At 40.5% G+C, this 23,525-nt stretch overlaps 1 protein-coding gene across 3 annotated transcripts in view; it reads left to right on the top strand.

Annotated features, from left to right (window-relative positions):
- CHRM3 (cholinergic receptor muscarinic 3) overlaps positions 1–23,525 on the top strand; it is a 418,667-nt gene that overhangs the window by 351,714 nt on the left and 43,428 nt on the right. The window contains exon 1 of one of the 3 annotated variants that reach the window (XM_061626392.1): positions 14,545–14,611. The exons of the other annotated variants lie outside the window; for them this stretch is intronic. The gene's annotated coding sequence lies outside the window, so the exon portion shown is untranslated. Of the gene's footprint in view, positions 1–14,544; positions 14,612–23,525 lie in introns of those variants that run through there. 3 annotated transcript variants of the gene reach the window in all.

The raw sequence follows: 23,525 nt of genomic DNA on the forward strand, positions 1-23,525 counted from the left end.
CAGGCTTGCGCACACAGCACATATGTCATTCACAGGGATGGGTCAGGTAGGTAGGGCGTGCATGCAGGCTTATTGAAGCCTGCACTGACTGTATCAGGGTGGTGGTGCCTGGGAGCTCCGTCTCTCTGATCTGCAGCAGGGTTGGGAGCTAATGCTGCTGTGGATTGCGGAATGGGAGTGCTGCCCTCCCACCCTAAGGAGGGGCCCTTTAGGGGCCCCTCTGAGCTACAGGGCCCTCGGCCAGAGCCTGATCTAGCCACCCTCTGGCGCCAGGTAAGGAGGGAACTAGATTGGGGAAGGAAGCTACAGTAACTCCTAGGACCTTTGGGAAGTAAATATAATGTTATCTGGTTCCTTGTCAGCTATTGATACTGCAGCTGCTGCACCCTACTCCCTCCCTCACCTTCTTCAACCCTTGTTTTCTACCGATAACATTCCTGGTCTTCTTCATTTCAGTGGGGTTATGGATGAATGAATGGTGCCATCACCCTCACATCTGATATTATTCACTCAGCCTGTACTATAGGTGTCAGATTTTCAGCTTATTCTCAGCTTTATGTGACTCCAGGTAGTCAATACTATATTGCAGAGTTCCACATCTCATAGAAACATTCAGACACTCCCATTTGCAAGATTCAGGAAAGCCATTATTTTATTCATAGCTAGGAATGAGGGGGAGGATTCAATTCAGTTTTAAAGGTGAATTTACCTGATTCACACTTTGAATCCTTTGAAATGTGCACTTCTCAAAATTTTGCAATGCAGTTTTCCAGCTAAGCAATGAGCACAAAAATGCATGTGAAGTGTGCATATATTAGTGTAAATAGCATACACAAATGCATTAGATAGGGGAAATTGCTGCACAAAAATATATTTCATATTAGCAGGGATGATACATCTAGAAGCATAATTTCCATTGAGCCTCTGTAATTAATAAAGGATTGTGCAAAGATCCTTTTAGCCTTTTATGCAGTGTCTTTGGCCATGGCAACCCATATACTGTCAGGAAACTTAATGTTTTTCTGAAAATGTGTTAAAAAGACTTTGATCTGCAGATATCGGTAAAATGAATGACGGCATGCTACCTGCCACATATGTCTGGGTACTGAACAATATGATGACTTTTATACGGACTGCATTCTACCAATATCTATGTCAGCCCATATTTGAAAATTACCCAAAGTTGTGTTCAGTTAAAGTTAATATGACAGACCACACATAAGAGTTGAGCATGGAGGATTTAGAGATCTACTATGTTTATCCTAGATTTGTAATACTGCATTAAGAATTCATTGATATCTACAGGTATATTTTATGAGAAATCCATGGACAAAGGCATATTCCCCATAAACCACCACCCCGTTTTTGTGTGTGTGTGTATGTTTGTATCTGTGATATATATCACACATCTATGGATTTGTATTTTTAAATATGTTCTCAAAAAGTGGATTATAAATCCTTTAAATTTAGTGTAAGTATGAATTATTCTTGTTTGTTGTTTTATTGTTTTGTGCACTTGTAATTTTATTGATAAATTGGTTTATTGTTTAAACTTTGTAATGTCTCTGTGATTTTCAAATGAAGAACAAGATATAAATCATCATCATCATCCTTTCCATTACTCCAGTTAAGACAAATAATAATGTGGCTTTATAACATGTTAGGACTGGAATATCCCGTTTTTCCTTGCTTGCATTGTGTAAATCTTACACCAGGGATGGAAAACCTGTGGCCTTCCAGAGTTTGTTGGAGTCCAACTCCCATCATCCCCAGAAACATAGCTAGTGGTCAGGGATGATGGGAGTCATAGTCCAGCAACCTCTGAAGGGCCACAAGCTCCCCGCCACTGGCTTAAGGTGAAATTGGGTCTCCCAAGTCTAATCAGATATTCTCATTTTCCCTTCAGAATCAACTTTTCTATTATACTTTGCCATTTACAGAAGGTTACATAGCTCAGTAGCTAATGTTCCTGCAAGAGCCCAAATTTTGGAAGGTATTCATCTTAAATTAGTGTTCTTCAATTAAGCCACGAGACTCCCAATCTATCAACTACATGAAATCTCTGTTAAATAAAACTTATTGAACACAATCAAGATAACTGTTGGATACAATTACTGAAGTTCATGGGATCAAAGCCCTTCTTTTAATTTAGTTCCCATTGGTTTCAGTAATTTGATTCTACTAATTTTTGAGAGAGGTGTGCATTTCTGTTGAAAATTAATGGAGCTTACTTTCAAGTAGGGATGGGTGAGACTTCCACTGAATTAGGATTTAGCACCAGATTTTTCAATAGTCTGCATATTCTCCATCTTTGCAAAGTGATCCTGTTTGCTCTGGACTTCAGCGGCTTTCCCCCAATGCTGTTTTTTCCCCTTGATTATATTGTTCTTTTATTGATTTTACTCAAGCACAGCGCAGCAGTACATCTCTCCCTCTCTCTCTCCATCTCTGCTAGCCCCTTCCACCCAAATAATCCAAGCTCCAAGCAGGGAGGAACTAAGACAAGCCTATAATAGCACAGGAGGATGTGAAGCAGCATTCCTTTCAAAATATTGATAACTCTTTTCAAAATGTCAATAGTTCCTTTCAAAATATTAATATTGATATTTTTGGGAGGAAAGAATTGGACCAGTAAAAGCAATGGATAGTGGACAAGGAACAAACTTGAATTGTTACTGCCTGTTAGGTCGATGGAATGCTGTTGAAGCAGCCCGGGCCAATAGATCCCATCCCTACATGACCATTAAAAGTAGTAAATAATGAAAGGGGAGGATTAGTAACTGCAACATTTTATTATTTGTTCACTGAAGCTGTTCCAAATTTTGTAAGGGTAACTTCACATTTTACAGTGCTCATGTGATAATTGTTATTATTACCTGGCACACACAAAACTTCTGTCATGTATGATGCCATCATATGCTCCTTTTTGACTTAATGGTCTCCAGCGCGCCTAACAATAATTGAAAGAAAGTATTGGAAATAATTAAAAACTATTACAATCAACAATGATAATCAACAAGCATATACTATAACAAAAGAATGGGGTGAGTCATGTAGTAAGTTGGCATAGGTCATCAAGGCTTAGCATGTAAGGCAACCAGGATTCTGTGCTGGGTGCTGATAAACTATGATGGAGGTTTTCATCAATCATGTGATAGCCTACATATTCACTAAATGTGAACTCCTTTATTGCCCTAGGTTGTTTTTTTTTTTTATGCACAGCACTAACTGATGGCTTTTAATTTGTTTTTTACCCTAAGAAATTACGGTGCTATAGCAGGGAAACATGGCTATGGATGGATGAAATATTTTGAGCACATGCCCAAAGTACTTCTGGTCCATATAAAAGAACTAGTGAATACCACCCACTGCTCCTATTTTGTTTGAAATGAAGAAAACAATCTGTTTTTCTGTTTCTGTATTAGCAGATGAAGGACTCAGTTTGCAAATGCCAACATTCTGACGGATCAGTTCATTGCCAATGGCAAGGGAGAACGGGGCTGTATGTTATGAAGCCACCAATATTTTGTTTTTGTTTTTCTGTTTTCATTTATTAAATACACCCAAGCCTGGTTGAATTTGGCCTCTCAGAACACACTATTGCTAGAGGCATCAAAACTGACATTAGTATGCTACATAAAATGGATTGTTCTGTGTAGCTTTTCTATTTACTGGAAGACCATTACATAGATGTCTGGGCTGTCATATTCAATTTTGCACACAACCCTTATGTAAATGAAAAAAAAATCAATATTTTTACTATGATCAGGGATAGAATGCATAAGTTGAAGTAAGGCAAGAAATGTAATCTTTGAGAAAGCTGTATTGGAAGGGAAATGGGTCTTCCTTTTATTTTAGCATCAGCCTGTCATGCATGCTCCCACTGTAATTACTATTTGCCATAGCCATGTTCATTAGTTTGCCAAACCTGAAGGAAGCTGTCGTGCCTTTTTGAATAATAGATGGCAATAGAAGCATATCAATGCCCATACAAATTTCCAGAATTGGTTGGTGTTTTCCCCTCTTGTTTTAAGCAGTTGATGTTGTCCTCTAAGTGGCTGGAAAATAAAGACTTAAGGAAATATAACTGATGTTAATAGAATTTATTGACGCTTATTGTGCACATGGAAGAGGGTTCCTGTCCAGAGAATTGTGTTCACATTGTTATAACCGTAATTGTGTCTATAGTATATTCATTTACTGCAGATTTTACATCTTAAGATGTGCTAGTTGTATTCAACACTTGAACTTAAACCTGCTTCTTTACGCTTAATGGATTAGCCAACAATCGTATAAACCAACCTTCTTCAACCTTTCCCCCTCCCCCAGTGTTGGACTACAACTCCCATGATCCCTCACCATTGGCTAACCTGGCTGGGGATAATAGGAGTTGTAGTGCAACAACATGTGGAGACCCAAGGTTGAAAACCTCTGGTATAAATAAATGACACCAGACAGAGAGCTGTGCCTCTAAATCCTATCCACAGCCAGACCTAAAGAGGAGGGAATGAATGCACTGCTCTAAAAAGCAGACAACTGAGCAATGGCAACTGTCACACCCTCAGTATTCATAGCAGCATCATGGGCCATAGCAGCAGCAACACCTCAAGCTATGCAGACATGGAGGAAGCCAATGCAATGACACTGGGGATGTATTCCCTGCCCTGCATACAGCCTAAGACACACCATGACACCACTTTATGAGATCCTGTGACATGAGCAGCAATGATACTGCTGCTGCAGTCCCCAAGCATCCCTGCAAGCCCAAGTTCAAATCCCCTTACTGTACCATGTTTAATCACAGCACACAAAGGGAAGAAGGAAAAGCCACATAATATAGGACCCCAAAACCTCCCTTGGCAAGATGCCTACAAACAGGGCACACAGCCCTCCTTGAGACAAGCATTCAAAACCTACCGAGGGAGGAAGAGAGTCTGTTGACAAGCAAGGACAAGGAGGGGCCTTCATGGAACAAGTAGGCTGGCAATTCTCCAGGTGACCAGGTCCTGGTCATGGGGTGGAAACCTCTCATGGTTTTCATGGTAATTAATGGGTGTGGGGTAGGTTCTATACCTATTGGAAGTTGGCTGTGGAGAGCAGAAGAAGACAGAGTGCAATGAGCAATGATCAGCAGCTGGGATAAATGGTCCCTGAATCTGGGTGCATGGTGACTGAGACAATACTCACCTCTTTCCCTGTCAGGATGGTACTGGAAGCCATTGGAAGAGGGGAATCATGTTTGTTCTTATTCATGCATCTTCTCTGTGATCCTGCAAGACAAAAGTGTTTATTTATTTGTTTATTGCATTTATATTCCATTTTTCCTCCAAGGAGCTCAAGGTGGCATACAAACATGGTTCCCAATTTTATCCTCATAACAATCCTGTGAGGTAGGTTAGGCTGAGAGACAGTGACTGGCCCAAGGTCACCCAGTGAGCTTCATGGCTGAGTGGGGATTTGAACTCTTGTCTCCCAGGTCCCAGTCCAGCACTCTAAACACTATACTACAGCAATGGCAATGGCTGACGTGGAGTGCCTGGCCTTTGGCAACAGAGAACTTACATGCATGTGAGGGTGAGTGCTTACCCAGTGTAAGAGATGCTATTCCCCCTGTTGTGTGGAGAAAGTATTAACAGCAAAACAGTTCAAGCAACTCACAGTATTCATATATGGCAAAGTGGTGAGAGAGCCGCATGGGAGACACATAAATATTTCTTTGGATATAATGTTGAAACCATGTTAAGTACATTTAATTAAATGTTTTCCTAATCAAATACTTGTGGCTATTGGATCATAAAATTAACATGGGGTACTTTTTAAGTGTATCTATGAATCTAATCTAAATATGCTAAATCAGATCACACTCTACTTAGGGCATCAGACAATTTTCCTGAAAACCCACGTCACTGCTTAAATGACAGAGAGCACTGAAGAGCTTACTTTGTCCGAGGCACCCCAGAACCTCTCTCACTACTGCTAGGTCACTATCCTGTACTTTGTGAAATAAGAATAGTGCATAGTGAAGAATAGAAGAATAGTGAAGAATAAGAGTAGTGTTTGAGCATGTGAGAAGTGCCTTTAGTACACTGATTCTCAGTTACCAGATCACGGAGAGGAAACACATGGCCTTCTATAATAAAGTCTGGAATCTGATGGAGATTTCAGTGCTGACACCTCTTTTTTTTAAAAAAAGGAATGCAGTGAATTCTAGAGACTTGGCAACCTGCGCCAGGCAGCTGATAATGAGAAAGGGGAATGTACCTAACTCACCCAGCCTTTTTTACAGAGAGGTTTGCTTTTATATCTTGTATTTGTTCAGGAAAGGGAGCATTTGGTGGATTCAAATCCCTTTATTTCATCCTTCATGATGGCAGGCGGGCACTTTCATTGCATTCACCACTTAAGACACATACCCTGAGACACTGAGGCAATTGAGATGAAGGCTGCTTCTCCTTTCTGACCCAACCAGAAAGTGAACTTGAGTCTCTGGATAAGAAGCGAAGCTGCACGTCAAGTGAGCATGTACAGTTTTCTAAACTGCCTGGATGCTGCATCTGCGGCAGGCAGGCAGGCTAAAATTCTTGATTTTCCCAGGACATATGTGGTGTCCCTTATTGGCTAAGAACAATGGAAGGTGGGGGTAGGATAATTGTTGTAAACAGTCCAGAGAGCTTCAGCTATGAAGTGGTATATAAATGCAATAAATAAATAATTTCTCACACAATTATTGGGCAGAAAACTGCCCCCACATTTTGCCTTGCATCTTTGGATCTATAAGGGCTAGAGACTTGCTTTTTTAATGAAAGCTGGGAATCTGCGCCACCTAATGGGCTAAGTGGGCACCAGGTACTAGAATCTGAGTAAAACCCAGCTAACTGGGCAATATGGCAACCCTACCTTATATAACCCTATCCAATTCAAATTGTTGTAGTGGAGTGGGGATTGCTGTTGGGTGTTTGTAACTGGAATTCCAAGGTGAAGTTCTAGAAAAAGTGTTATCAACTTCCATTTGTGGCTGAAGCAGATAATAAAGAGGCAAGACAGAAATATGGATTGAACTAGGACTACATTTATCAGCAGAGAATAACTGGAAACTGCTTTGTGTGAGCTGTCCTGCCCAGGTTAGGAGGTCTGACAATGTCATAGTCTCTCTGCCTGAGCCACATCGTCCCAACCCCACTCTGAGGCCACACAGCTCTGGGTGGATGAGACCAGGCCCCCTCAAAGGCACTCCAAATCTAGACAAAAGCCTCTGGATATGCCCATTGCCCCCAAAGATGTCTATGATGCTCACCTAATAACTACACCTCCATTCCAACCCTGCACCTACCTGCCAAACATGATAAGATCGACCTTTGGATTTAAAAAAATCTTAGCCCTAAAGCAGCTAGCCAAAGCCTATACTGCAACCTAAAGTGAGCTGGGAGGATGCCATACAGCTTGCTGGCCCCACCTCCAGCATCATTTGACATGTGGATATAATGCCTCTTCCTTCTCCCAGTCACAAATGGTACTGCCACCAGCACCTTTGCACCATGAGCCACCTGTGGTGTGTATTCTGGAGACAAAGCAGGGATTTTGTGCAGTAACACAGGGCTCCATTTTTATGCCTCATGTGCCTGCAATTTATATTGTATCTTTATGTGGCCCTGTTGTGCCTTTGCAGGATCAGTACCTCTCATCAAGAGTTTAACTCTTTGAAGCATAGCCCCTTTGGAGGCAAAGCATCAGAAGAAGACAGTAGTACCTTTATAATCTCCACTAGGTGAGATAGCACCTCTGAGGTGTTTTTTTTTTTTGAGGGGCAGAGATGTTTAAGTCAGAATTTGTCCAAGAGAGCAGTCCAAGAAGTGTGGGTGTACATGCCAGGGTTAGGGAGTCAGTAAGCTAGGCTGGAGACAGGCAGGGTCAAATGAGAAAAGAACAATATTCTGAGTTTGGAAGCAAAAATAGAAAATGCATTACTGCAAAGATGATGACTGCAAGTAGAAATATGAAGTTACACAGAAGCATGAGAAGACAGTCACTAATCAGGCAGGAGGTGGGTGGAGCAAAGCAATGGTGCCTGGATACTCATGGTTTGCAAGGGTGTTTTCTAGCCTGCCACCTCCTCAAAAGACCCCTGGCTTGGGAAGTCATTACAGGTGGTTGTCCTGACATCCAAAGGCAAAATGTCAAATAAGAAGATGCCCTAAAGAGTGTGTTCACATTTGAGGCTTAGGTATGATGTTTCTCATACTTAGCCCATACAGATGAACATTTTACCACATATTCTACCACACATCTTGACTTGATGTGCAGTAAAATCCTTTAGATGGACTTAGAAGGCAACAGACTATATGGGATCTCTCTTTGTGCTATTTGATAATGTGGGACAGAATGTGGAAAGGAAATCACATGTGCATTGTAGCCAATATTGGTTTTACATTTGTGTTTCAGACTGTTTTAAGTAAGAGCAACCTTCTAAGCCTCACATATGAAAATGCTTTAACTCTGAGTTGTGCAAGTGAAAGAGGGCATGAAATGATGTTAAAAGAAGAAACAAAACCACCTCTCATTCAGGTTCACCTTCAAGTACTAAAAATCTAATCATTTTAGCGTTAGAGAATGTTTGGCAAGTATCACAAATGCTGAGGGTTTTGGTGCCTTAGCAACAGAACTCAGAATGAGCAGAGGGTACACTGCTGTTTCAAACAGTATGATTGCAGAACATTATAGCACAGTTACAACCCTGATATTTCATGTATTTCCCCCCTGGTTTTTTCTGGCTTTAAAGGACAGATCAAAGAACAGGAAAAATAATTGAAAACTAGTACATTTACTGCAGTGGAATTAAGTGTAACTACTGAGTTGAAGTATTTGTGACTAATCTTTGTGTGCACACTGCACACTTAGTAAATTAGACTAAGAACCCCACATTTTCTAAAATAAAATATATGATTGTCAAGGTTTAAAAGTAATAATATTCATGTTTTGATTAATTGTAGATAGACTTCAACCCTGAGAAAATGTCATAATGATGGTCTTTAAAAATTGTTTTCTGCATAAAATATCATAGCTAAAGACTATCAAAAATGCTGTGGTTCATGAAGCTTAGCAAGCGTCTTCACCTACTCTTCTACCACTTCCTATCCCAAGAACATCAGGGAATCAAAACATGCACTTTCATTATTTCTACCTCTCCACAACAAGGCAGGTGATGTGTCATTCTACCTTCTACCCCAAGACAGACTTCCAATACAATCCTATGCATGTCTACTCTGATGCAAGTCTCACTGAATCCAGTGGGGCTTATTCCCAGGTAAGTGTGCATATGACTGCAGCCTTTGGGCCAGTTGATACAATAAGCGTAATCAAATACGCAAATGAAATCCACCTTCTGTGATGATCTGAATGGGTGAAGGACTTGTATGTGCAGAGTTTCTCCCTAAGGTGTGTTGGATCCCAACCTCTTAGGTAATTAAAAGTCAGCAGCACAACTTTGAATTCATTATTATCATCATTATTACCATTATTTATTGTTGGAATTTTAAGGTTTTAATGTGAATTATGTGTTTTTATGTTGTACGTCGCCCAGAGTGGCTGGTAAACCATCCAGATGGGATACTAATAAATTTAATAAATAAATGATAATAATAATATTTAGTCATTTTCCTCACAAAAGCAACTGAAAGTGACTTATGCATGAAAGTTATTGTATTTCTATCAGGGTAGGCATTATATGTTCCCAGCATCGTACCACAATTAAGAGAAAGACGGCTACATTCTGCAATAGCTGTAGCTTCCAAACTTTGTTCAAAGCATAGATGAATCTATCTTGGATTGACCCAGAAATAAACCAAGTTATTTCTGAACAAGAGCCAAAAATCTCTGAGGCCCACCTCACTGTCAAAACGTCAGTGGTTGGAGACAGTTGATATCTACTTTTCTAATGAAATTAATCCTCTTTGGAAATTGCAGGAATCTTTGTTACAGTGATTTCCTTGTGACAAGGAGTTCTATAGTTTACCTTTCCTCAAGATCAGTACAGATATTGGCTTCCCTTGTAGGCAAAATTTGCTGGTCCAAAGGGTCTAAGCGGAGACTTCTTATTTTATATGTGCCCCTCCTCCCACATGCTACTCAAAGTGTTTTACTTACCTCCCATAATTGTTTTCTTCTTTTCACCTTTCATACAAAGTCACAATTGGACCCTAATCTTGCACTGTGCATTGCATCAAACATTTAAACAGGACAAGGGGAACAAAATGCAAACTAAATCAAATTTCTCCTACATCCCGGTATTGGGCATAATATTTGTATAGTGGCCTACACTTGTAGAGCTCCATATGCATGTAGACATCAGCTGTGTTACCTGTGTATATTCTTATACCAACAAGTTCTTAACTTTGTTTGAACTGTGCGCTATATATATATTCTAAGTTAAACTGAAAATAATCTGTGCATTGCTTTTGTTTGAAAATACTATTATATTGCTTTATTTTAATATTTGCCCTTTCATTCCCCACATGCTCATCTTAGTAGCGAATAGTCACTTTGTTGAAAACATTAAATATGGAGGTGGTCAACCTCACCTTCACTTTTTGTCTGTTTTTTCCTTTCAATTAGATGAATTGTGAGAGCTCATGCAGCTCAGGTCAATTTTCACTGTGTCTGACAGACATAATAATGGTGTGTGAAAACAGCGTTTTAGATCAGACTTGGTTCAAGTATTTTTATGATGACTGAACAATGCCTTTCATGAGAAAACTAAGTAATTCAAGGCTTCTAAAAATTAATTGCTTAAAGGTAAGAGTATAAAGGCAGATTTGTTAGAGTTAGTCTCTCACAAAGCTTTAGTTAAAGAAACCAGTCAATAGAAATGCTGCCAATTCTTGTTAAGTCTTCATGAGCTATTTAGGGCCTAAGATGTTTCTTTTTCCTTGCAAATACTTGTATGCAGGAAGTGTCACTTCACAGTAAGGAAAAAAAAATCTTTGAGGAGCAACTGACCTGATTTGTCTGTTTCCAGAATGCGAATTTCTCATACACTGAACACAATAGAGATTTTACCTTGGGAACAATCATGTTTCCTTTCACCTCCTAATTTTAGTTATGCATTTTAGAGACTACTGAACCAGAGGGTGGGGGCCTGCAAATGAGGCAGAAAAACAGAAGTCTCTTTCACAAGGGAAGAAAACATTTGAGAAACTACAGGACAGGTTTGGGCAAAGTACTATTGGGAAGTATGAGACAGGAATATGAGCCCCAAAGGGAGAAGGGGTATATATTGCCCCAATGCCAGCTTCACAGAGTATTTCCAGTAGCACACTGCATAGGGCATGGGAGTGGGTATCAGGAGATGGGAATTAAAGCCCCATCATGGAGGGAAGTGGCATTCCAGTGGAGAGAAATAGGATCACTTATGTTTTGCATGGCCAGGAGCAACTGTTATGCCGGATACAAAAGAAAGAGCACCTAGAACTGAAACCCACACTACAAACACCACAGAACAACTTCTACCCTTTCAGCCACAGCAATAGACATGAAAGAGAGACATCATTTCTCTCCCCCACCCTCTACACCTAATCATAGAAACCAGGACAACAGGAGTTGCAAAAGGAGCAGCTTACATTTTACTTGCAGAGAGGGCCCCAGGTTCAAATCCAGTGTATAACAACCTCACACTGGGAAAGAGGAAAGCCCTCACAGTCAGGCACACCTGAACCAATCATGTCATGATCTGCATGGACCAATAGCCAGGTTCCACATGGGTCAAATAGCTTTTTTAACCCACTCCTCCCTCTGGCAACCCATGTGAAAAGTCCACCCCTTACTACTCTGACTGATAAGCGGGCTCTATCAGGTAGCATTCCAGCAGAACTCATTTCCCCCTTTCCCTGCCCTCAACTGACTGCCCGCCCCATATATCCTGGCAGCAGACTCTGGGAAGCCTGCCCACTCACAACACAGGGTACCCGTTTGAGCTGAGAGAGGAGAGGGGGCAGCTAGTTCTTGAAATCTGAGGTCTCTTCAAAACTTCATAGCAAATTTCAATCCCTACAGAAGAAATCAGGACTTGACAAATTACCAGATGCTTTCAAGCCCCTTGATTTTATACATTCTTTCCATGATTAATTCTGCTACAATCCAAGGAAATTGTTTCTTTGATATAACCTTCTGATGTTTCAAACTACATTAATTTGGCACAGATTTTTCTTTATCAGTCAGTATTTTCAACTTCTTTGTCTTCCATTTTATAAATATTTTCCAGGAACAAAGATGTCAGGATCTGTATTTGCACACATTCAAAACATTGTGTTCCCTTTCTATATGGATCAGAACTTGTAACCCAGGAGTTTTGGATAGAAAGTGAAATTCATTTTATAATAGTAGTGTGCATATTAGATTCCAGCAGTGATGTTTTTATTTTGTCCTTTCCCCCCTCTTTATTTACATACCGTGGTCTGAGAATGGAGGACTTTGTGATTCATTTTATTGGAAAAGAAATTTCAGTCATTATAACATGAAGTTATTTAATTTATTCAAAGGTCCTGCAAATAGTGGAACCATTTTCTGTTATGGCAGTGCCTGATTAATTTAATGTAAGAATTTGTTAAAATAAAATAAAGACTGGTTGTGTTAGTTTTGTACAAAAGTATTATTTGAGATTTTCCTTCTCCACTAATAGGTCTATTTCAAAATAAATACTCACTTTGATCCTCTGTTCACATCTGGATATTTCTGACTGAATATTAGGGTGGGGAGAATAATGGGCAAATTTCTTTCTTATAAGCATACTCTAACCAAAAATGAAGCAATGTCCACTTGATAAGGACATGCTTAAATCTCGTGCACTGAAAACATCCGGCCATAACAGTGCTTGACTTTGTTTTTTGACTTGATAGCATGAAAGTGAATGTTTTTGATACATAAACATCTTAATTTTCAATTTAAAAAAGGACATATTTGTAAGGATAAAAGTAAAAAAACTGTCTCAATATTCTCAGTTCCTCTTTTTTTTGTGAAGTGGGTCCGATGGAAGGATCTTGACTAAGAGTTCTGTGTAGAAAATAATGTTTGGGGGATGTTGCTGGTGAGATCCTAGGTATCAGTAACAGAGATATAGAGATAATGGGAGGGATGAGTAGAAAACAGAAATACAAACAAGAGAAATGTATAAGCAAGTAAATTATGCTCCCATTAAGCAATGCTATGTTTTCCAGATTAAAATTTTGCCATGGGTTTTTAATAGTGATGAATATGAACTAGTGCTGTGCCAAAAACGTACCCTGCATTTTTTCAACATTCTCCATCTATGAAAAAAGAAATGACATTTGAAACCTATGAAATGGTGGAGAACATTTCATGGAGTACATGGTTTTTATTGTACTTATTTTACTTTCCAAGATGTCAAGGAGCGTTTGTGAATGTCCTTTCTTTCTACAGATCTGTCCAGTTCCCTGCACTCTGCAGCTTTCCTGGGTGCCCACATTTTCTGAAAACCCCATGACATCCCGGGCTGGGCTTTCCATGTAAGCACAAGAAAGGGTTTAGCCTGGCCACCTATTGTGCACCTGACAGATGTTTGTTTGTTTAACTAGTCTTTTACTTTTAATGAAACCAGTGTGGTGGGGAATTTAAAGTAAGGGAAGAACTTCCCTTAAAAACAAAGGGCTGTATCCAGCCAAGTTTTACTTGTGATACTGACTGTCATATCCATTAATTTCAATGGGTTTACTCTTTGTATGGCTGACATTGGATATAACCCAAGATCAGTTGCCACATCAGTTTCAGGCACTCGGTAGTCAGCCTCCCTGGCTTCCAGTGCTTCAAGTAAAGGTTAGGAGACAACATCATAAGGTAGCTTATCCATGAGGCTTTTTCAGATCCTAAAGTGCAGGTGGCTGAGAAAGCTGCAGAATGCTGGAGAAAAAAACACCACACATCATTTGTCCCATAGCTTCTGGTTCCTGGCTCACCTCAAACTGCTAACCATGGCCTAATAAATTAGGAAGTTCACCCATCAATATGCATGTGGCTTCTGGAAAGAAGAGGAAGACTTTTAAAATCTTGAAAAGCTTTTAATTTGGAACCTGGATATCTATGAAAAAATACTCAACAAAACCTTGTAACTATGGAACTGTGGATATATGTTCAGATGAACAGGGCCAGCAGTTTCATGAGGCAAACTGAAGTAGTTAGCAGCAGGGCCTGGAGGCAGAAAATTAGCACCAAAAACTCCTGCTTGCTTGTCTACTACTGCTGGTTGGCTACTGCTGCACCTGAAAGCCACGCATTCAGTGAGATGACTTCTTAGTATGGTGCTCTCCTGAGTGCACACTCCAGCTCCATGCCTTAGTCTGAGGAAAGGATGAAGTCTGCTTCATTAGAGTAAGGAATTCTGGGTAAAGTGGTGCAGAAGAGTGCATGTGCCACACCACTTTGTGACTCCAGCTTTATTTATTTTATTTTATTTTATACATTTATATCCCATCTTTCTTACATCAGGAACTCAAGGCAGCATACATGAGGTTCTCAGGCAGTCCGCATCCTGACACTGGTCACACTTAGACCTGCTTAGCTTCAGCAAGATGACTGATTCATGTGCCCTCAGGGCTGGTTGACAAAGGTTAGTAGCACTAGCCATCTCAGATAAAAGAAGAGGGTTTTTTGGAGGGGGGGATAGAATAAAACATCATTTCCAAAGTGCCTATCACTACTGGAGGCTAAGTGAAATTTTTAGAAATATATATTCCCCCATCAAGAAAGCAAGAGGATGCATGTGAGTTTAAGTACACACTTGAACACTCCTATTATTCCTCTTGATTAAATAAAAGGCAGAAAAAAACCAGTTGGGCAGGCGGAATGCATCCTTACAGATACTTAGGGTGAATTTAGGCGAGTCTTTACCCATTTTGTTAAGTCAGTTGCTCACTATGATTATCCTGCCTGTTCCATTTCACTATGACATGCTATTAATTATATTTGAGTCTGCATAAAAATAAATGTGACAAGAACAAATGATAGCTAATAATAGGAGCCATAAAAGGTGGTGTGCATGCTGTACTCATCTCATGCACATTGTCATAATGGTTCACAAAGACACAGAAGTTTTGTTGTTGTTTTTTCTTTTTACCTCCAGTTGACTTCTAAATTCTTCACAACTATAACTTTTCAAGGCCTATTGTGATTGGCAGATAGTCTTATGGGAACATACCCCTTGTAAAGAAAGGAACAATTATATCAGGATTGGGAACCTTTATTTCTTTAACATGCTGGCATGCTGCCCTACTTTCCCCCAAGGGCTCAGGACATCTTAAATGGGGGTTTACCCTATTTTATCCTCACAACAGCCCTGTGAGGTAAGCTAGACCAAGAGCTTGTGATGGGCCTATGGTTGCACAGTAAGATAGATATTTGCATCAGGTCTCCCTAATGTAACTTCAACACTATGCACTTAAACAACACTGGTTCTCACAGCCAATATGGATAAGGGCAGCCCTTTCTTTTTTCATACAATGTCCCTGGAAGTGGAAATGGATGGATCATCATACTCTGTCATTTGCCAGTGGCATATTCAAGGCTTCAATTTGTGCAGTGCAGCAGCAGGCCGCCAGCATAGCTGCCATATTGCCAATTTATTCAGTAAAATAAAGATGAAGAAATTCCCATCATTTGCCAGCCACTTCAGAACCCTCTTCCCTGAGCATCTAGTTTTCCAGAATTTTAATGGATGAACATGGAAAGAAGACACCATCCCAGGCATTGCTGGAAATGCCAATTAGTCCAGTATGAAAAAGGACACCTGGCCACCTAAAAGTGACATGGACCAAAACAGTACAGATTAGCCAGCCAGAAACTGTGCCTCCAGTCTGTCACTCTTGCTGACCCTACCACCATCTCTAGTCACAGCTTAGCTTTTCCAGGCACTTATTTTAAGACAGTAGAGAGAAGAAACCCTCCTCTACTAATTTTTTAATAATGAAGCCTATCATTGGGAATGAAGGGAAAGAGGCTGAGGAAGAGGAAATTGCTCAGGAATTCTTCCTCTTCTCCAGATAGATACGAGGTCAGCTTAGAGCAAGGTGAGGAACCTGCTGTTCTGCAGATGTTGTTGGGCTCCAGTACCCATCAGCCTGAGCCAGCTTGGCTAATGGTGAGGTCTTATAGGAGTTACAGTCCAGTGACATCTGGAGGGCTACAGATTAGCCATCTCTGTCTTGGAGCTTCCTACACTGAAGGAGACAGTTTCCCACCTGGTCCACCTGGTCAGTAGAAGGGATCCAGCAGCTGAATTGCTTGGGTGCTGGCCTCAGCCTGTTTCCATTTATGGAAAGTGTGTAAAATAAATTTTCCTTGCTAATATTTTCTCAAGGTTGAAAGGTGAAACTGTCTTCAGTGAAGAGTAATAATGTTAGTTATTGTGGATGAAAGGGGTTTCCACTGGACCAGTTCTGAACCTTTGAAGGCTGCACATGGAGAATGCAGAAGAGATTGCTGTAGCATGTGTACTGATAATCTAACAGAAGATTCACTCCTGCTTTGCAACAGCTAGTCTGAATGATGGACTGTCACAAGATATTTTGTAGTAACACAGACTTGAAAATCAATGAATAAGTTTTAAATATCCCCAGGCCACTTGGTGAGGTGTGTGTGCATAGTTCTTAAACTGATGCTGTCAGCAGCCAGGCCAGTGCTGACAACTGAGTCACCATAGTGGAAGCTATATAAAACTGTCCAAGGTTAGGCATGTTCCATAAGTCAGATGAATGAACATTGGCATGAAAGTCCAGGTTCATATACTCTCTTATCTATCGTAGATGTGTGAGCAAGACTGAACACTTGTACACTCCGACTACATCTGCAACATTACACATATCAACGCCATATATAAGCAAACTGTATTGCAGTGGTTCCATTCCTTCCTCTCTGATAGGCACCAAAGAGTAGCATTGGGGGATGAGGTTTCGGACCCTTGGCCTCTCACTTGTGGGGTGCCACAGAGTTCCATCCTCTCCCCGATGCTATTTAACATCTATATAAAGCCATTGGGGACTATCATCAGGAGATTTGGGCTGCAGTGTCACCAATATGCGGATGACACGCAGCTCTATCTCTCATTTAAATCTTCACCGAGGTTGGCTGTAGAAACCCTATCCAAGTGCCTGGAATCGGTGAGTGGCTGGATGGGAAGGAAAGGTCCCCCACGACCTTCTGATTAGCAAACTAGTCAAATGCAGACTACATGGAAATACTGTCAGGTGGATTCACAACTGGTTGGAAAACCATACTCAAAGAGTGGTCGTCGGTGGCTCTGCTTCAGACTGGAAGGAGGTCTCGAGTGGAGTGCCACAGGGTTCTGTCCTGGGGCCGATACTCTTCAACATTTTTATCAATGACTTAGATGATGGAGCGGAGGGAAGCCTTATGAAGTTTGCGGATGATACGAAACTGGGAGGGATAGCTAACACAATGGAAGACAGGAATAAAATCCAAAGGGACCTGGATAGACTGGAAAATTGGGCTGAAATTAATAAAATGACATTCAATAAAGACAAATGCAGGATTCAGCATTTAGGCCACAAAAAGAAAATGCATGGGTACAGGATGGGAAATACCCGGCTTAGCAGTAGTGCATGTCAGAAGGACCTTGGAATTGTAGTGGATCGCAAGTTGAACATGACCCAGCAGTGTGATGCTGTGGCAAAAAAGGCAAACACGGTTTTGGGATGCATAAACAGAGCTATAGTTTCCAGGTCGAGGGAAGTAATAGTCCCACTATATTCTGCATTAGTCAGGCCTCATCTGGAATACTGCGTTCAGTTCTGGGCGCCTCATTTTCAGAAAGATATAGACAAGTTAGAGCGGGTTCAGAAGAGGGCGACGAGGATGATAGCCGGTATGGAGAACAAGTCTTATGAGGAAAGGTTGAAGGAACTTGGCATGTTCAGTCTGGTGAAGAGAAGGCTGAGGGGTGACATGATTGCACTCTTTAAGTACCTGAAGGGCTGTCACATAGAGGAGGGTACAGATTTGTTCACTGCTGCCCCAGAGGGTAGGACTAGGTCTAATGGTTTTAAGTTGCAGGAGCGTAGATTCAGATTGGACATTGGAAGGAACTTCTTGACAGTAAGGGCAGTTTGGCAATGGAACCGACTGCCTAGGGAGGTGGTGGGATCCCCTTCGCTGGATGTCTTCAAGCAGAGGCTGGACAGCTATCTGCGGGAGATGCTCTAGCTGTGGATTTCCTGCTGTGAGCAGGGGGTTGGACTCGATGGCCTACAAGGCCCCTTCCAACTCTATTATTCTATGATTCTATGAATAAGCTGAAGCTGAACCCTGACAAAACCAAGGTACTGTTCGTGGGAGACAAGGGAAGGTTAGGGGATTTGGACCTGGTGCTCGATGGGGTACAATTGCCCCTGAAAGACCAGGTCCATAGCCTCGGGGTTATTCTTGACTCGCAACTGTCCATGGAAGCTCAGGTTTTGGCTGTGAGCCGGGCAGCACTGTATCAACTCCATCTGATATGGAGGCTGCGCCCCTACCTTCCCAACCATCTGCTCCCATCGGTGGTACATGCCCTGGTCTCCTCTCACCTAGACTACTGTAATGCGCACTACGTGGGGCTAACCTTGAAAACGGTCCGGAAGCCACAACTGGTACAGAATGCAGCGGAGCGCCTGATTAAAGGCAGCCACTGGCGAGATCATATCACTCCAGTGCTAAAAGAGTTGTACTGGTTACCAGTTGCTTACCGGGCCCAATTCAAGGTGTTGGTTTTGATCTTTAAATCCCTATACAGTTTCGGCCCAGTCTATCTAAAGGAGTGCCTCCAGCATCAACAGCTATGCCGCCCAACAAGATCAGCCTCAAAATACTTTCTTGCCATCCCATCAGTCAAAACAGCCAAACTGGTGAGGACTAGAGAGAGGGCTTTTTCAGTTGTGGCCCCCACCCTGTGGAACTCCCTCCCAAATGATCTCCACCATGCCCCTTCCATGATGAGTTTCCGCTGGGCCTGAAGACCTGGCTCTTCAGGCAGGCTTTTGGGGTGGGCTAGATTTTATCTTCATTGTTTTTAGATTTTTAATGTCTAGGTATTGTATGCCTATTTTGTACGTCGCCCAGAGTGGCTGGACAGCCAGCCAGATGGGCGACTAATAAATTCAATAAATAAAATAAACAATTGACACAATCCTTTCACCTCAAAAAGGGATTGTCTTCATCATCCATGCATATATGGCTGCATGGATATCACATTGTAGGTATGGTTGGAGCATTCTCATATGAGGGAGACCACTCTCTGAAAAGGTCGTTTAGCAGTGTGGTGTAGAAGGAAAACAGTGGCATGAACGCAGGGCAAGGAGAGAATAAAAGGAAAATTGGTCTGGGCAGTTATGACAGAAAAGTGTGGACCTGGAAAAACTAGCAAAGGCTTTTGAAAAGATTAGGCCAGGAGCTCCTCTGGGTGCTGCAGGCTTTTGAACCAGATGAAAAAGCTGAACATTGTTCAGTGTTGGTCTGACCTTCCAAACTAGCCAGCTGGCTAACATTGTAGTACATGGATCTGAAGGCACATCCCATATAGGCCAGTACTTGACATTTGTTCTCCTAGTCATTCACAAACATTAGAATGTCTCCTATGTTGAATGAACATGTGCTCTTGCATACCTCCTGTGTATTTTCAACAAGGCTTGTGCCCTTTGTCATACATCTTAAGTTCACTGAGTTAGAGCCCTTTTAGATTATCAAGAAAACTGATACTTAAGATGGTGTGAGGGTCTTGTGGCAGGTGTGTATATATGCAAAAGTGAGAGCCTGGACCTGATTTCGTATGGGCTTGAGGGAACATAAAATTGGATGTCTGATGCCACCACCCCCCATAATAAACTTGCTTCATCACTAGCTGTGAAATTTAGGTTTCTAAAAATGGATCATTTGGAAAGGACTTGAGAACCACAAATAGCTCATAGCTCACTTATACTTATTATGATGTGTTACCTGCCTCTGTTGCTCCAGATTTATCCACAGATATGAAGGAATGCTGAGCTTTACCGTATGATTATACACTATAGACAAACAGTAGCAACCCATGTAATTACAGGACCCACCAAAATGTCAAACTTTTCAGGGGCTGGCTATCAAATTCCATCCTATGAGTAACCTTGTGAAGATATCCTAGTGTTGTCTGTCAATATTGCAATGCAAAGGATGTTGGGAAAATGTCACTTAATTTTTAATTGAGGCAAGTAATTCCAAGGACTTCTGAGTAAAGTTTTTAAGAGAGTGAGTCACTCACTACAGAACTTAGCATTCTGGTCGATCTTCTTGTGGGGTTCTGGTGATATTTAGAAAGAGAGCAGTAGAAAGAACAGATGAGACATACCATTTACAACCAGGCACATTTTGTGTGTGTGTGTGTTTTTAAAAAAACTCTGGCAAAGTTCAACTAGACTAGAACCCTATGGTATAGTACTCATATTCAGAGTCATAACTGGTATGTGCCTTTATGGAATGCATACTGCCTTTCAATATGCCAACTATTTGAGATTATGCTTGGTTTTTATGGACTGAATCCAAATTTCCCACATTTGTTTAGGGAAAGGAAGTAAAAAAAGTCATATAATCTATCTATGTGCCTGCAGTTTATGTTTATCTTTTGCTAAATGTCACACCATGGTTATACAAGCTCCTAATGCAATGTAAAAGCCAAGACTGAAATCAGGCCATAAAACTATGACTCTTTGAATTAAGGATGGGTGAATCTGTAAATTTCAGTTTCTCATTTTTTTCCAGTCTAAAGTTTACCTCACAAAAAATCATCAGCGTTTTAGTGCATAGTTCTCCTAATCTACAAATGTATATGCTGTTTTCATCAATAAATGCATTTTATTCACATTTTCCCCTAATCTATGCATTTTTGGATTAAGAATTGCATTGCAAAATTTGGAGGTATGAATTTTTCAGGATCGCTGCATTTTGGTCCACATTGTTTTGGGAAGTGCAAATTAGGAAGGTTTAGATTAAACTGCATACTGAGTCAGGAGCAACTTGAGCCCTATTTTGGCATTCTTCTTGTCATGTGATGTAGATAAGAGACTTGCTAACTAGCTCTGCCCCCTCCATTACATCCCTGTTGCTAGCCCTGCCACATTCCATTGTCCACAAATGTCCACAGTAGGAAGCATGTTATAATTGTGGAGGCTCCCTGTACAATTTGCAACCCTGCAAAAGCAGGGTTCAAAATCAAGAGGGGAGCATCCTTCAGTCCAGACATTTGCCCTGCAGTGCTGAAGGGTACCAGGGATGTGGTGGAAGAGGCAGAGGTAGTTAGTGCAGTTCTCCTGTCCACTCAAGTAAATCTAGTAATGTGAAGAAAACACTTGCATAGGGCATGGGTAGCACTGCTAAAAAAGTATGAACTGACACCTGTGCCGTACAGGTGGTCATATAAGCCCAGCAATAGCTAACCCAGATTTCTGAGCAGCTGTGCATCAGACCCCACTGTATGAGGCATTTGGTGAAAGTACTAGTGGCCACAGCTTGATACACTTACTGTGCAAACATGGCATCAAAAACATCAAGTAACTGAATTAAGAGCTCTGGTTAATCCAGTTTGTGCATGGGTCAGCCATAGCCACACACTTCCCAGTTTATCCTGAAAAAAAACATAAAATAAAATAAAAACGTAAGAAGAGCCTGCTGGATGAAAGATGAAAAGGGGGAAAAGGAAGATCATATACTCAGAATACTCAGTTTTCTTTTTTTTTTTTTACAATAATTTTTATTCAAATTTTCATAAAACAAACAAAACAAAGTCATAAAACATTCCAAGACAAAAAACAAAACAAAACAAAAATGATTAAACAAAAAAATAAAATGTTGACTTCCCATTTGTCGCAGATCAGTTATAGGTCTACAATATATAACAATCCTGTCTCTTAAATTATATTATAAAATCACTTTCCTCCAGTAGTTATCTTAATTAATCATCAAATCTCATAAACATTAGTTTATTCTTTCCACAAAAAGTCAAAGAGAGGTTTCAATTCTTTAAGAAATATATCTATCAATTTTTCTCCAAATAAACATGTCGATTAATCCATCTCGTTAATAATAATAACAATCTTGTTGTCATAACCATAGTCCAAATAAACGTATCGATTAACCCATCTCATCAAATCTGTTAGGTCCAATAATTTCAATAGCCATTATTCCATTATCAATATTAATTCCATCTTCCATCTTCAATAATCCTGTTAAATCCAGTAATTTCAGTGTCCAATCTTCCATTATCAGTATTCCATAATAATCTTGCTGTCATTGCCATAGTCATATAATAAGAGTCTGATGGGAATTTCCTCTATCCCAAATATTTTCTTGCCATCGATTCTAAATAAGTTGCTGAAATATTGTTGTAAAGTCATATCTCTGTTCTTCTTTTTTACAAAATGCACTGGCTCATCTCTTGAGAGTTTTTCCATTGTCACATGGCTGCAGTTAATTCCATAGATTTTCTCTATATCAAGCTCCATCACGTCATTCTAGTCCAGAAAATTATCCAAGCCATTGATAACTTTATCTCTAATATCTTCATTAATTTCTTCAGAGACAACGTTAAATTCCAAACAGTAGATTTTATTTCTAATATCCATAAACTCCAGATCCTTTTCCAATTCCACATTTGTTCCAATCTCCAGGGCTTGTATCTTCCCTTTATTTTTTCTTTTCTCATCTCTGATCTCATTCTCCTTGCTCACAGGATCCCCTATTTCTTTAAGCTCCTGCGTCATTTTGCTCAGTTCAATTTTCAGCTCCTTACTGCCCTGTCGCAGGGTTTGTTTCATTATCTCAATCTCATCCATTATTTTCTGAAACATAATTACTTCCAGATTCTCAGCCACTTTCTTGATTGCCATTTTTAAAACCACGAAAACAAAACAAAACAAGAAGAAGAACCACTTCTTATTTCAGCAACAATTGGGTTAATACTCCAGGCTTGATGACATCACAGTATAAACAGAGCAGCCTGCCTTATCTCTCTATGTTCAAGAATACAAAACAAATTTAGTTCCCAGCATCAAAACAGTTAGTGGCGTCGTGAAGAAGCAGATTCGTCAAAATAAAATAGACCAAAAAGAGAATAGTCCCAGACAATATAATGTTCCAAAGTTCATATTTTTTATTTTTTTCTCCTCGGAATAGAAATCCCTCTTCTGTTTATATCTTTAGAATGCACTTCCAGGACAGCTTTTTGCAATAGAAACAGAGATAAGCTATTAATTTCGTGAATAACAGAGAAGAGTTATAGCTCACCCAGAAGTTCTTTAAAGCTGATTCATTTGACAAATCTCTTTTTGCTGCAACAATTTAAACCAAGTAAAAAAAAATAGAAAGAAGGGTGCTTGCCTGTTAGTACGTTTTCTCTTTGGAGAAAAGATAAACGTGTCGCATTATCAGATAGAGCTTGTTCGGAAGTCCGTCCGGCATTGCTGGCTGAACCTTCTCTCATAAATTAATGAAATCCAGTCCTCCCAACA

This window comes from Rhineura floridana, chromosome 4 (genome assembly GCF_030035675.1).
Source record: "Rhineura floridana isolate rRhiFlo1 chromosome 4, rRhiFlo1.hap2, whole genome shotgun sequence".
Taxonomy (NCBI): Eukaryota; Metazoa; Chordata; class Lepidosauria; order Squamata; family Rhineuridae; genus Rhineura; species Rhineura floridana.